Source organism: Mauremys reevesii, linkage group 18 (genome assembly GCF_016161935.1).
Source record: "Mauremys reevesii isolate NIE-2019 linkage group 18, ASM1616193v1, whole genome shotgun sequence".
Classification (NCBI taxonomy): Eukaryota; Metazoa; Chordata; order Testudines; family Geoemydidae; genus Mauremys; species Mauremys reevesii.
In genome coordinates, this window is record NC_052640.1 from 13,690,907 (window position 1) to 13,706,095 (window position 15,189).

Sequence of the window (15,189 nt, forward strand, 5' to 3'; positions counted from 1 at the left end):
TTTGAGTCAGGGGTCAAGTATGAGTGTAGCAACCGCAGCCCTTTCACAAAGGAGATTTTTAATACACTCCCACAGAGGGGTATTTTCTGCTTGTTGCTATAAAACAAACATTAAAAAAAAAAGACATGACTTTTCATCCTCAGCCGAAACGGGCTTTGTCCTCAGGAGATGATACCCTCAGTGTGGAAAATAGCACAGTTGGACTTTAAAAACACCCTCACACTCATGTTCACTGCAGCCGTTTGTGAAATGAAATCGTCAGTCCCCATAATGTATATGAGCTGGATGCAGCTGGAGCCACCACTGAGCTGGTACACTAAACTGAATGCAGCAGATCTGAAATTCATGTCTACATCCCATGAAGAAACCTGGTCTCTTATTCACAGCATATACATAGTCTGTTTCTCCCCTATGCGTACCTTTAATCTTCAGATTCCATTGCAGAACATAGCACAGGCACATATCCTAAGAAGCCAGCCTTCCCTCCACCTCGATTTCTCTACCTCACCCAGCCCACTCTCCAAGTTCCCCTCTACTTCCTGTTCCTGCCAATTATATAGCTTCCCCTCATTGAGCTAATCACCTTATTAGCACAACCATTGCCCCCAAATGTCAACAATCCCCACCAATTCAGGCTAACTGATTCCAGTTTAGCCCATGATTTTCTCTATTATGCAATTCCCTACGTGCAGGGCCAGTGCTACCATTAAGGCGAACTAGGCGGTTGCCTAGGGCACCAAGATTTGGGGGTGCCAAAAAGCAGTGCCCCCAATTTTTTTTTTACAGCGTTCCTCCCTGAGCGCGCGGTCAGCTGTTTTGTGCCGCAAGCCTGGGAGGAGAATTAGAGCGGGAGGGCGTGCTCGGAGAGGAGGCGGAGCAGAGGTGAGCTGGGGTGGGGAGCTGCCGCATGGCTCCCCGGGGGGGGGCGCTTCAGGGCAGGGGGGAGCTGCCACTGGGGGGCCTCAGGGCGGAGGGGAGGGGCGGGGAGCTGCTGCAGGGCGGGGGGGTGGGGTCGCAAGGACGCGAAACGTCTTTGCACCGGCCCTGCCTATGTGACCAACGGCTACAGTTAGCATTCTGTCACAGACCACAAATTCCCAACCAGCTCTTATGAAGTGACTGGCCCAGGCTCTCCCAAAAGGCCAGTGGCAGAACCAGGAACAGACCCCAGGTTTCCTGTGTCCACCTTCAATGCTTAAACCACTAGGCCACACTGCTTCCCTTCTTACCATTAGGCCATGCTGCTTCTCTGATGAATTTAGGCCAACCAACAATAATTTGCAAAGAAGTTAATAAATTAATTAAAAATCTCATTGGTGGCTAATATTTCTGGTACTTTAATATTTTGGTGCAGAAAAAATATTTTGGAAAAGGACTTTTTATTCCCAGAGATAAATGGCTTATTCCTCCAAGGGATTATATGCAGCATGGCTAATGGCATAGTTTTTGTATAATAAAGAGTGAAATCCAGAAAGCTTTTTTCAAGTGCACAGGTGTACAGTGTCAGAAGAAGTCACACTTTCCCTCATCCCTCTTCAGCTCAGGGCCACCCGAGGGGGGGGGGGAGGGGGGGCGATTTGCCCAGGGCCTCGCAGGGGCCCCCATGAGAATATAGTATTCTATAGTATTGCAACTTTTTTTTAATCGAAGGGGCCCCCCAAAATTGCTTTGCCCCAGCACCCCTGAATCTTCTGGGCAGCCCTGCTTCAGCTTGGAGGTAGTGTACAGGATAGGTCCGCACATCCTGTTTTGCTGTGTTCAGAGAACTTAATAACAAGGATGATTATTAGTCAGATTTTGACATTTCCTCACCTGATTGCAAAACCTGACTTTAAAGAAAAAAACCCAAATGATCCCAGGCAACCCTGAAGACAGAATAAATAAAAAGCACATAAGAAATACAGACCTGTTCCCCTCAGACTCACAACACAACAGTGCTCCAACTTGCCAGCACTTATTAATTACTCAGGCCTACACATGAACCTGAGGTGTGAAAATCTGAACCTTCCTACAGTTTCAGTGGCTTTGGGTCCAGAGTATCAGATTCTCAGGTGGTGTAAACTGATACACTAAAATCAATCACCAGCCAAGGTTACAGGCCAGACCTACAGAAGAGTTCATAGTAGAGCTGGTCAAAATTTGGAATTTCCTTTGAGCAGGAAACACCGAATTTTCTTTTAAAACAAACTGTTCCATTTCAGAACAAAAAGTAGAAATTCTGACATTGCCAATGAAAGAGAAATTGCAAAATTATTGGTTTGAAAAAATGGAGACCTTTTCATTTTGAGACGTTTGAAAGGAAATTCTGCCAAACCAGGCTGACAGAGAACCAGGAGCCTACAGATGTTCGGGACCCCAAAAGTTTGGAGCTAGGCCTTCCCAGACTGCAAGTCTCCTGGGACAGCTGGCTCCCAGGGCTGCCCAACTTCCAGGGCAGCTGGCTCCCCTCGAGAAGTTGGTGAGCTGAAAGACAATCACCCAGATATCTGAGGGAAACTGATTGAAACTGACGTGTTCCTGTGGAACATTTCAATTTTCATGAATCAGCATTTTGTAATGGAAAAACCTCCCACTGGAAAGTTTCCAACTAGCCTATCTGGACTCAGCTCTAGTTCATACCCAGAGTTTTGGTTCAATCACTAGTCAAGTGAAAACTATTTCAATCACAGAACAATTAACACACCCACCTTCCTCCCAGTTTTCCTGTCCCTCAGATTCAGTTCAGACTTGTCATTGTGGATTAAATTAAAGTTGCATGGAGGAGGATGAGAAGGAAGCAGCAAAGACTTATGAAGGGAATATTTTCCTTCCTCAGCTCCTTTGCTGTAGTTCTTTTTCTGAAATTTCCAGACTTGTGTTTTTATAATGTTCCGGTACATGAAAGAATTTGCAACAAACTCCATGGTGCATGACGTGATGTGGAAGCCAAATAGCCAGATGCTGCTTTCTAAGCTATTTACAATATTCCCCCTTTAGAGAGTGTTTTTAACATTATTCACAAGTTCCAGTACTGCCGTTTGCTGGCAATTTAATGCATAAAGTTTGTCACTAGGCTCTCTGATGAAAACATTGCTCCCCATTCAAAGTTACAGTTATCTTCAATTTAGTAAGAACCATCACAATCCAGCCCAGATAGATCAGACAGGTAGGTACGTGGATCCCACCCACAGAAACTAGAATGTGGAACTCATCTGGAGTTCATTTAAGACAGTGGTTCTCAAACTTTTGTACTGGTGACCCCTTTCACATAGCAAGCCTATGAGTGCGGCCCCCCCACCTCATATAAATTAAAAACACTTTTTAATATATTTAACATCATTATAAATGCTGGAGGCAAAGCGAGGTTTGGGGTGGAGGCTGACAGCTCGCGACCCCCCATATAATAACCTCACGACCCCCTGAGGGGTCCCGACCCCCAGTTTGAGAATCCCCAATTTAAGAGTTATATAAACTGTCCTTAAGTAAAGTGTTGAGTACTCTCTCTGAGTGGAGATAGCTCAAGAGGTATCTTCCATCTTCCAGGCTTTGCAATGTTTTATTTTAGTCTCTTTCAGGTGTTGGAATATCACACCAAAGAAAAACCCTTGGTTTCAAACATGGTTGATGTCAGGCATTTGAATCCTGGCATGGGAAGCTGGCCATCAGGTTGGAACGCAATCTGTCCTTTTCAGCGGCTTTTTCATGGTTTCTTCATTTGCTGACAACACTGAATCTCCTTGGCTTAGGGCAGCGATGCAAGAGTGACAGCTGCTGAGAGGAGAAGGTTGAGTCTACACAGCCAGAAGGAGATTGTTGAATTTGTTGAAGGGCTGCAGTTTCCACATTCCAGAACAGAAGCTTGCGAACATTGCCCTCCATAATGCTTTGCTGGATTGGACAATTTAAACTTTTGGGGATGGGGGCGAGTACGATTCATTTAATTAGTTTTCCAACACACTTTTGGCATAGAGTCATGACCAGAGTTATTTAGCATGAGACAAAACGCCAGGGAAATCTTCTCTACTTATGGCTGTTTGTCTCCGTTGTTTAACAACAACATTCTATGTAGCAAACATGCTGTCACTTCATCTGCACATTGGGCAAAATTCTCAGCTGGTGTAAATCTATGCAGCTCCACTGATGTCAATGGAGCTCTGCACATTTAGACCAGCTGCCAATCTGGCTCACTGTACGTATACGTGACCATGTAATTAAAGGCTGTGTCATAATTCATACGCACCGGGGGGGCAATTAAGGTTGCACGGCCAATGTTCATACTGGCATTTCATGACTTTTGAATGCTTGACTTTGCAACCTTATCATTATTTTCAAGTAGCTTTTTGTTGTAATTTACTAGGTTTTGAAAAAGCCAAACTGAAACCTCTCCTCCCCCTAGAAATCCCATCACGTGTTCCTTATTGGCACCCGCATCGCTCCTCAGCAGGTTGGAACTTTTAGATTCACAGCACAGACCTCAGCCATTTATGCAAATAGGGTACCTTATAGCAATAGTAGCTTGTTCTCCACTAGAAGGAAATTTGGCACACATTTGCCAGTAGGTTTCACAGCTATTTGCTGACAGTAGGGAAAGATTGAGACTAAGGAATCCTGGTTCCCTACCGCTCTGCATTCCAATTAGGTTCCTTCCCCCTTCTCCTCCACCACATTACAACGGCCCCAGCTGGGAAGCACTGAGAGCACAGGATAGAGACCATCTCCCTGTCTTGATTCTTGTGCCCAAAGCCACAGTGGCCCCTGTGGGAGGAGCAATTAGAAGCAACGTCCTGCTTAGCCTCTGCAACCCTAGGCAGGGGAATGCTCAGTGCACATAGAATCTTTAGAGAATTTAGCTGCCTAACTGAACCAGTCTCTACTGAGCATGTGCAAACTGAAGTTTTCTGAGGTGCATAACTCGGGCAGATTTTCATGGGACAGGCAAAAGGCATGCTCTTGAATCCAGGGCCACCCCACTACCAAATCTGAAGTTCCTGCTCCAAAAAAGCATGGAGATGACAGAGCTTCTCAGCAAAACAACTAAGAATTTTTAATAAAGGCAAAACAATGTATTTTCCCTTAATCTCATTCTGATACATGCCTGAACTATTCTAGCTGAAGCCTTCCAAAAAATTCAGCCTGAAGCAGACATCTGGCCTGGAAAATCTCATCCTGAACAGTTACATTTGGGGAATTTACTAGCACATGGAAACAGCCTTTTAATGGAACGTGTCAGGCAACCTTATAGCCAATGCTACCAGTGTGGCCTATATTTTGTTCTTCATGGCGCATTACTTCACAGAGCAGTGATCCTGCACCGAGCTCTGGCTGGGTGGGAGCCCCATTGAAATCAATAGGACTCAGCTCAGACGGTTCAGGCAGGATCAGGCCTGAGGCTCTGACGCATCACTTTAGCATCACAGGGTGGTTCAGAATTTAAAGTGATAAGTCACTCTGTAGATTTCATATCAGTGTATGTAATAAGCTAGGCCCTGAACTAAAAACACGGACCTTCGGACAATATCATGGCAGATGTGTGTGCAGCAATGCATTACATACCTCCGTTTTAGTCTCTGGGCGAGACCTTAATAAATCCGTGTCTTGATCCCTGCCCCCAAATCTAAATATACAACCAAGCATCGCTGGTCACTCAAGAGAACTGCATCATCAGTACAGTCTTGTTCTGTTTGCAGCTGGATGAATGTGTCATGGTGATACAAAAGGACGTGCCAGTTTGAATGGTAATTCGATAGGGCTTGCCTACTTCTGCAACTGCTTTAGGTCTGTTCTATTGCCTTTGTCTTAATCAGACATCAGACACTGCTTATATCCATTACATAATACATAAAGAGAGAGCTATTAACACAGAAACACAGGTTTTTGCCATACCAGATCGTATCATTGGTCTACCAACTCTAGGAACCTCACTCTGGTAATGACCTATACTAGATGCTTCTGATGAAACTCCTTCAGGATGCAAACAGCCAAATAACTAATGCTGTACATGGAGAAAATAAATATATTCTCTTAACCCTGGCAGCCCCCAGCTTATGCCCTTTATCATCCATAATTATAGACCATTTGCTGTTATTGGTCATAACATTAACCAGCCATGGTATTTGAAAATGTAATGGCCATCTCATCAGTACTCCCCAGGAATATTACAGTAACTCCTCACTTAAAGTCATCCCGGTTAACGTTGTTTCATTGTTACGTTGCTGATCAATTAGGGAACATGCTCGTTTAAAGTTGTGCAATGCTCCCTTCTAACGTCGTTTGGCAGCCGCCTGCTTTGTCCACTGCTTGCAGGAAGAGCAGCCTGTTGCAGCTAGCTGGTGGGGGCTTGGAACCAGGATGGACCAGCAGCCCCCCTATCAGCTCCCCACTCCCTTAAGTTCCCTGTGCGGCAGCCTCCCAGCAGGGTAGCAATTGCAGCTGTCCCTCCCCCCACTGCCATGTGCTGCTCCTGCCCTCTGCCTTGGAGCTGCTCCCCGAGACTCCTGCTTGCTGTGCGGGGGAGAGGGGAGGAAGAGAGGGGCTAATGTCAGGGTGTCCCCCTCCCCCATGCTCCTGCACCCCGCTTACCCTGTCTTCCATAGAACAGGGGGAACACACGACAGGGCTCAGGACAGAGGGAGCTTGCTGGCAGCAGCAGCTGCAGTCTCAGCAAGCTAATCTAATTAACAAGGTAGTGTACTTAAAGGGGAAATGTGCATCTCTCTCTCTCACACACACAGTGTGTCTCTGTGTCTCTGTCTGTGATGCTCTCTCTCCTCCTTCCATTCCTGCTGCCCTGCAGACTGTAAGAGTTAAACTTTGAGGGCTCAGCCATTTGCTGGTTCATCATTTAGCAGTAAGGCATTCCCTGGAAAATATCCCACCCTCTGACTCCTCCACCTCAACCAAGCTTCACAATCATCATCACTGTGTACCAGTATTAAATTGTTTGTTTAAAACTGTGTGTGTGTGTGTGTGTGTGTGTATGTGTGTGTGTGTGTGTGTGTAATATAGCCTTTTGTCTGGTGAAAAAAATTTCCCTGGAACCTAATCCCCTCATTTACATTATTCTTATGGGGAAATTGGATTCACTTAACATCGTTTCATTTAAAGTCGCATTTTTCAGGAACATAACTACAACATTAACTGTAGTTGCATGAAAACAAGCACACATCCTGTACCTGCTAAAGAGTTCAATGAAATCTTTTGATGTAAGTAGCATTCCCATTGAAAATATGTCCTACAGGATTTAGGCCCCAATTCAAAAACACTAATGCACCTGCTTAACTGTGGTGCACATGTGTTCACCGGGATTACTCGTGTGTATAATACCAGGTTCATTTCTGCAGGATCAGCCCCTTAAGGTGAAGTGGAAATTAGTGAGTTGTTTCTTTTCTCTCCTCCCATGTCAAGAAGGTTCAGCAGATCTCCTTAAAAGAACACACGTGCCACGGCTTAACGTCAATTTTTTCTCCATGCAATTAATGCCCAGCCCCCACTGTGCACTGGCTCACAGGGCAGGACTAATAAGCAGAGGCAAGCATGGTGCCGCCGATGTAGAAGTGGGCAACCTCTTACTGCCCCAGAAAACCACACCAGAGCTCTTTTTGAGGGCATGCAGCTCCTAATAGGCACATCAGAGACCTAGGCTTCTCAGTTCCCCTAAATTACACTGCATTCTTGGAATCGTATGACTGGACGGGACCTCAAGAGATCATCTAGTCCAATCCACTGAACTCATGGCAGGACTAAGTATCATCTAGACCAGGGGTCTCAAACTCAAATAACCACGAGGGCCACATGAGGACTGGTACATTGGCCTGAGGGCTGCATTACTGACACCTCCCCTCCGCCGCCCTCGGCCCCGCCCCCACTCCACCCCTTCCCACCCCTTCCCTGCCCCCATTCCAACCCCTTCCCTGAAATCTCCATTGATGGAGATTCCAAAACCCCGCTAGGCAATTTATTCCAGTGCTTAAAACCCCTGACAGTTAGGAAGTTTTTCCTAATGTCCAACCTAACCTCCCTTGCTGCAATTTAAGCCCACTGCTTCTTGTCCTATCTTCAGAGGTTAAGAAGAACAATTTTTCTCTCTCCTCGTTGTAACAACCTTTATGTACTTAACAACAGTTATCATGTCCCTTCTCAGTCTTCTCTTTTCCAGACTAAACAAACCCTATTTTTTCAATCTTCCCTCATAACTCATGTTTTCTAGACCTTCAATCATTTTTCTTGCTCTTCTCTGGACTTTCTCCAATTTGTCTGTATCTTTCCTGAAATGTGGTGCCCAGAACTGGACAAAATACTCCAGTTGAGGCCTAATCAGTGCAGAGTAGAGCGGAAGAATTACTTCTCGTGTCTTGCTTACAACTCTCCTGCTAATACACCCCAGAAGAACGTTTGCTTTTTTTGCAACAGTGTCACACTCTTGACTCATATTTAGCTTCTTGTTTCTGTCTGCTCAAGGCAGGGCAAGCCGAGGAATTCATGCTCTTGCCCTCTCCCCTATTGTCAGCTCCCAGCTGGGAGGTCAGGCAAGTATAAAAGCCTTAGTTACTTTGATTTGGGTTGCCTCCATCTTTGGGTGCACATTTTGAGACACCTTCTAGGGGTGGGTGTTCAGTATTTTCTAAACATCAGCTCCCTTTTTGGACATCTCAGATTGAAAAAGTTGGTAGCCAGTTTTGAAGATCTTGGGCACAGTATCTAAAAATCTATCTCCCAGTAATGGACCCTCCTTGATTAACACCAGAGTGCTACATATATATTAAAAGAGAGAGAGAGAGAAGAAAGAAGAAGAAAGAAGAAGAATCTGGCTGATTTAGGCTATAATCTAAAAAGACGGGAAGATCTGCCTCCAGCTGTCAACTTGACAATATATTATTGTTGTTGTTTTAATGGTGGTAACAGAGAATTTCTTTGAAACTATGGCATCCTTTACGATAAACACTCAGACTGCTCCCATCCTCCCTTGCTATATATGAGTATAAAATAGAAAGAGCAACAACTCATCCTCCTTATCAGTGGAGCCCCGGAGTAAGAGACAAGATCTTTACTGTGATGATTAACGGTTCTGTTATAAAAAGATGGATCATAAACTCCTTGTATTAGGTCAAATCATAAACTGGGCTTTTAAAGTTTATGTGATCCCTTTCTAAACAATCAAGGGTATGTGTAGCTCCCACTTATAAGGGAACTTATATGAGGCTTGTAAACCACTCAGTTCCTTAATGAGTTGGTAAGTCAATCTATTAGTCTGTTAGAACTATTTCTCTTCCCTAAACCATCGAAGGATCCCCTGGATAGTTTAATAATTTGGGACTATTACACCAAAGAGACTCCCATCTTCTTCTTCATAATTATTCCAAATGCATGTTTGAACAAGGGATGTGCACATCTCAGATCCCAGTGGGCCATTCAAGGCCAGATCATGCCTGAAATGCGTTGTACTGTACTGGGCTGACAAAGACTGGCACTGACCTGAGTGTGCGGACAGATTGTGACTCCTGGAGACAGGGTTGATAGCTCTGCACTGTACCATTCACAATCCCTGTCTCCATCATCCTCCCCTTCCTGTGCATCCAGCTAGCTCTGCTGCCTGGGGCAGAGGGCAGTTGGAGCCATGGCCCCATTTTCTCTTCATCCCTCCCCCATTCCTTAAGGGTGGCTAGAATCTCAGAGTGCTAGGAAGGAGAGCAGTACAGGGATTGTGGTTGTGCCTAGCTTTGTGCTGAGGACATGGGGTGGGGTTGGGGTAAGGCTCTCTCCTCCTAAATAAGAGACAGCTATAATCTGATCTAATATTATACATATATGGGCCAAATTCTGCTTTTAGGTGCTCATGGATCACTCCCATCAACTTCAGTGGCAGTCCCGTGAGCACACTAAGAGACAGAATTCAGCTTTAAATTTATTAGCTTTATGGTAAACATTGTACACCTGAAAAATAGGCTGTAGGAGAGGAGATTCTATAGCTGAACTACACAAATTTCCCCTTTGCTACATTTCACAGAACCATGCCATTCTGCTATTTCCAACCCTGCAAACATATGCTGGCTTCCCTGCAGACTCAACAGACTCTCCCGGCTCCAGCGCACCTCTGGGAAAAATCACAGGGATTTTTTACAAAGATGCTAGAGTGGATGTTGGTTAATTCCAGGCTTCCATATAGCTAGGGCAGGTGTGAAATTTACATAACCTCCATCAGCTGGCCAGGAGCATTACATATTATGCACCGGTAACTTAAAACGGAAAATCTCTTATGTTAACTATTTAATTGTCCCGGCCTACCAACTATTGATCAGGGAAAACCCATTAGCGAAATACCCAAGAAGATAATATTTGTAATAAATTATATATTTAAGGAGGATTAGTTGGATTACCATACAGTATCCTCACCAAATCAGGCTCATTAGTTGCACTGGCTTTTCCAATTTCACTTTATTAAAATAATTTAAATGAAGGTTCATTAGATGTAATATAATCTAGCTGGAGCGCTCCACAAATAATCCCTTTGCTTTTAGCGTGAACACAGCATTTGAAGATGTTTAAAGGATTGTTTTTTTTAAATTGATGCCCATTGTTTTTAACAGAACGTCTCCTTCCCCTCCCCCCTCAGTTTTCTATTTTTTCTCTCCGCTCCTTTATTTGTTCATTGTTTCTTCCTCTTTTTCGCTTCTGTCCCATCTCTCTGCTCCTTCTCTTGTCCCATATCCAAAAGTCTCTGTTAAACTGAACACAAACTCCAGTGTGGGGGTAGATTCTCCTCTTCCATTGTGCGGGTGCATGGAACAGGAGAAGCAGCCACCCCTTCCTACCTCTGCACAGACTGCGTAATTCAGAGGGCGATATGGAGTCAGTATGGCCAGATCTGACAGTATTTGGTGTTATTCTTAAAGCACCAGCTCGCATGTGATTTTGCACTAATCTCAGCTTTTTTTTTTTTTTTAAAGAAGGAAAATTTCTAGCCCTCATGGGGTCATGGAGAAAAACTTCAAAACATCAAAACCTTGGCCTAAATGACTGCCCAGGGTCAGACACGTGGGCAGCAGAAACAGGCACGGGACTCCAGATTTCATAATCCTATTAGAACCCTTTCCTCTATTTACTGGGAGTTCTCATCACACACTGCAAGTTCTTCTCATACAAGGAAGAACGACAATTTTCAGATTCCTTCCCAGGCTTATTCATCAGTTCCTATAGAGCGTTGCCAAGATGTTCAATTTATTCTTTAAGCAGCCATGTGGAAAAAGTTTCAAGCAGCTCAAAGCCCTGCTGAGTGAGAAAGGAAAACTGGGGAGCTCACACAGCCCTGATAATTTCCTGATCCTCTTACATCTCCTAAGGAAAACAGAATGAATTGTGGTAGTAGCCGATCTGCCCCAAACCTGCATTCAGCACCTCATCCAACTATGGGTACCCTACTCCGACAGTCCCATTATAAACTCCATTGCTGGAATAACAATTATGTGCAAACATACACCTCTCCCAGTGACCATCTCTCCTAGTCTGTCGGGTGAAGGTTTGCATTTATTTTATATAAATGAGCTGGCTGAACTAATTTGAGGGTTAATGTTCCAGCAGGAGCAGAATGCATGCTTTAATGAGCACACTCCATGCACTGGGGGCGTGCTAGTGTGAGAGAAAGGGGAAGTAATTAAGCACTCCGCTTTATAATGAGGAGACTCTTGTTCTAGCGACATTAAGTGGCCTAGTTTTCAGAAGTGCTGACCTCTGACAGGTCCTTTGGACTTGTGGGTGTGCAGCACCCTTGAACATCACGGCAAAGGATCACAATGTACTGAAGCTGCAATATGCCGGACAGCTCTGGCTTAATGCAGACAGACACTGTCCTTAACTAAGGGGTCCACATTTTGCAGTATATCTTTACCATTTCTTGCTGCTTCTGTGGTGCTGCTTTATGTGAGCATATTCTCCAATAAGGACCAGATCTCCTTAGCCCAGAAGGCAGCCCAAGTAACTGGGCTAAGAGCTGGGGAGATGCATGAAGGGAAATGAAGACTAAGCCATTGAGCCCTGAGGCTGCAGTGGTCTCTGTGGTAGCATCATGCTACTCCTTGGCTGGGGGAATGAGCAGAGAAGACAACAGGAGATTCCTCAAAGCACTGGATGCTACAGTCTCATCCCTAGTGCATGGGCAGATGGAGAGGTCCTGTACAGCTGAGCTCTCTGCGAGGCAGCGAGGTGGGCATGCGCCATTGTGCAACAGGGAACCATCCCTAAAGCCTATACAGTGGAATCACTCCTCCTTGTACAGTGGAGCCACCCTGAATTCACTCCTGGGGGAGCCTTCGTGGCGATGGGGATAAGCCACAATTTCCCCTTAAGTCCTTATTTTGCAAAGAATGCCTCTGGAGAGTTCAGAGATACATGGACCTTCTAGACAAAGAGGAATGGATCCCAGAACTAAAAAATTAACAATGGCTTAGATACAAGTGATCCTGACACTATCACATTGATAATGTGCAAACAGAATAAAGTCCAGACCAGTGATATAATGAAGAAGACAGGTCACTGATACAGGGCAATCTGGATTGCTTGGCAAACTGGGTACAAACAATATGCATTTAAACAGAGCTAAATGTAAATACATACTTCCAGGAACAAAGAACGTAGGCCACAGGACTCTATCCTGCGAAGCAGTGACTCTGAAAAAAATGTGTGGTTCATGGTGGATAATCTGTTGAACAGGAGCTCCTAGCAGTGACCAAAAGGGTTAATATGATTCTCGGATGCATAAACAGAGGAATCTCTAGTAGGAGTAGAGAGGGTAGTTTACCACTGTATTTGGAACTGATGTGGCCATTGCTGGAATACTCTGTCCAGTTCTGGCGTTCACTATTCAAGAAGGATGTTGATACATTGAAAAGGGTTCAGAGAAGAGACATGAGAATGATTAAAGGATTAGAAAAAATGCTTTATAATGATCGACTCAAGAAGCTCAATCTATTTAGCTTAACAAAGAGAAGATTAAAAGCCGACTTGATTACAGTCTGTAAGTCCCTACATGGGGAAATTTTTTTTGATAATGGACTCTTCAGTCTAGCAGAGAGAGGTATAACACAACAACATGGCTGGAAGTTGAAGCTAGACAAATTCAGGCTGGAAATAAGAGTTACATTTTTAACAGTGAGAGTAATTAACTATTGGAACAATTTACCCAGGGTCTAGTGGATTCTCCATCACTGGCAGTTTTTCAGTAAAGACAAGATGTTTTTCCAAATGATTTGCTCCAGGAATTATTTTGGGGGAGTTCTATGGCCTGTGTTGTACAGGAGGTCAGGCTAGATTATCACAATGGTTTGGCCTTAAAGTCTATGAATTTTTAGCGGATTGCGATCCCGCATACTATATAGAGAGTATACTCCCATTTATCCAAACCCCTATTAGCTGAACCCTTTGTCTTGTCCCCCAACATGAGATACATGCTGCAAAGGGCATATGTCTCATGCTGGGGGTGAAGGAAGGGACTTGGATAATGCAGGGAGGTTGGATAATGGAGTGGAGACCCCCAGCCAGGACTGAGAGGAGGAGGAGGAGTCTCCAGCTGCTGCTGAATGGTTCCTTTGGCAGTGCAGGGAGCCCTCTGCAGTTCGGCTGTCATGGTACGGAGTGAGCATGGCCATGACAGAGGAGCTGCAGAGGGCTCCCGGTGCTGCTGCAGGGCCGAGGACACGTGGTGGCTCCTGCAGGTGTAAGGTGCAGAAATGGGGGTGGGGAGGCTGCAGTCCTGGAAGGGCAGAGCAGTGACCCCAAGCCAGGACTGTGAGGAGGAGGAGGAAGGCGAGCCCCCGGCCACGGGGAAGACCACCCTGCTGCTGAATGAGTCCTGCCCTCTCCAATATCTGAATGCAATCTCTGTCCCCCATGCTATTTGGATAATTGGGAGCATTTTTGTTGTGTGCGCACATGCACACACGCAGGTCTGATATAAATGCTACAATGAGCAAATGGAGTAAATTAGCTTAACTCGGGGGGGATAAAAATAATTAAAAATAATAAACAGATTTAAAAAAAATAAATTGGAGGGTTTTTTATTCAAATTAAATAAAGGGGTTTTTAATATAAACTTATTTAAAATTAAAGTTGAAATTATGGCAATCCATGCTAAGGCCTAAAACCTGACTATAATGTATTAAACCAGTTTCAATTTATTAATAAAATATTAAGCAGTACATGCTTGTAGCAAAGTTTCTTTAAAATTCAAACTACTGAACTGAGGGAAGTTACTGGCCAAGCACCTGGAACCAGAGCTGTTGAAGTGCTAAACCAGCTTTTGACAGCAGTAGCCTCTTCTGAATGTTCAGAAAGAACATTCCCTTCATTTCAGCTAATTCAACTAGATCAGTTTATTTATTTCATTCAAAGTTAAGAAACCAATTGGGAGATGTAAAAGCAGGAAAGCTGCTATTCCTCTTCCAATTTATGAATAAATGCTAGGTGTGAGAGAATGAGATCTACTAGCTCTAAAATCTTGAAGGACATGGCGACCAGAAACAATCAGTTCAATTCACTAACTACAGATGATACTTCCTTTGTTTAATAAATGAAAAAATGTTTTGATAAACTTTTTGATAATTTTTGTCTCGTGTATCTAGCACATTTAAGGTCGTTTTATTTAACTAAAATACTCTTGTTGTGCATTTTAGCTGAATTTTAATTTCCATCCATGTAAAGCTTGAAACAAATTGATCATCTAGTAAATAAAAAGTTTTTTTCCTAATATAAACAAAAATGTAAAAATTAAGAATTTTAATAAATGCAAATTAAGCTATAGAACAGTTAAAAAATGTGCCTAGATATAGTGTATCCTCCTGGTTAGCAAAAGAAAGTAACAAATGTAGTGTAAAGGCTACACATAATTGTCAATCACCATGTTTTAATAGTTACCAGCCAATGATAATCAGTATTTCTTTAGGAAAATAAATAAAAACTACAAAGGCAAAACAAGATTAAAATTGATTATTTAAATCAAGGTTTCCTGCTTGCTGATTTAAACCATGATTAACACTGGTGATTTAAATCAAACCACCCTGGCATAGGCCCACTGAAGTCAATGCAGCTACGCTGATTTATTACAGCTGAGGATCTGGCCCTATGAGTTGAACCACAGACACAGAGTAAAAACCATACTGCTGAATTCTATGAATTTGCACAGTGTTAGCGGGACCATGATCAATCTCTTATTGTGTTTGTGTG

General features: G+C 43.9%; 1 protein-coding gene across 10 annotated transcripts in view; it reads right to left on the reverse strand.

Moving 5' to 3' along the window:
• GALNT9 (polypeptide N-acetylgalactosaminyltransferase 9) overlaps window positions 1-15,189 on the reverse strand; it is a 699,106-nt gene that overhangs the window by 130,901 nt on the left and 553,016 nt on the right. The window contains exon 1 of one of the 10 annotated variants that reach the window (XM_039505461.1): window positions 420-497. The exons of the other annotated variants lie outside the window; for them this stretch is intronic. The gene's annotated coding sequence lies outside the window, so the exon portion shown is untranslated. Of the gene's footprint in view, window positions 1-419; window positions 498-15,189 lie in introns of those variants that run through there. 10 annotated transcript variants of the gene reach the window in all.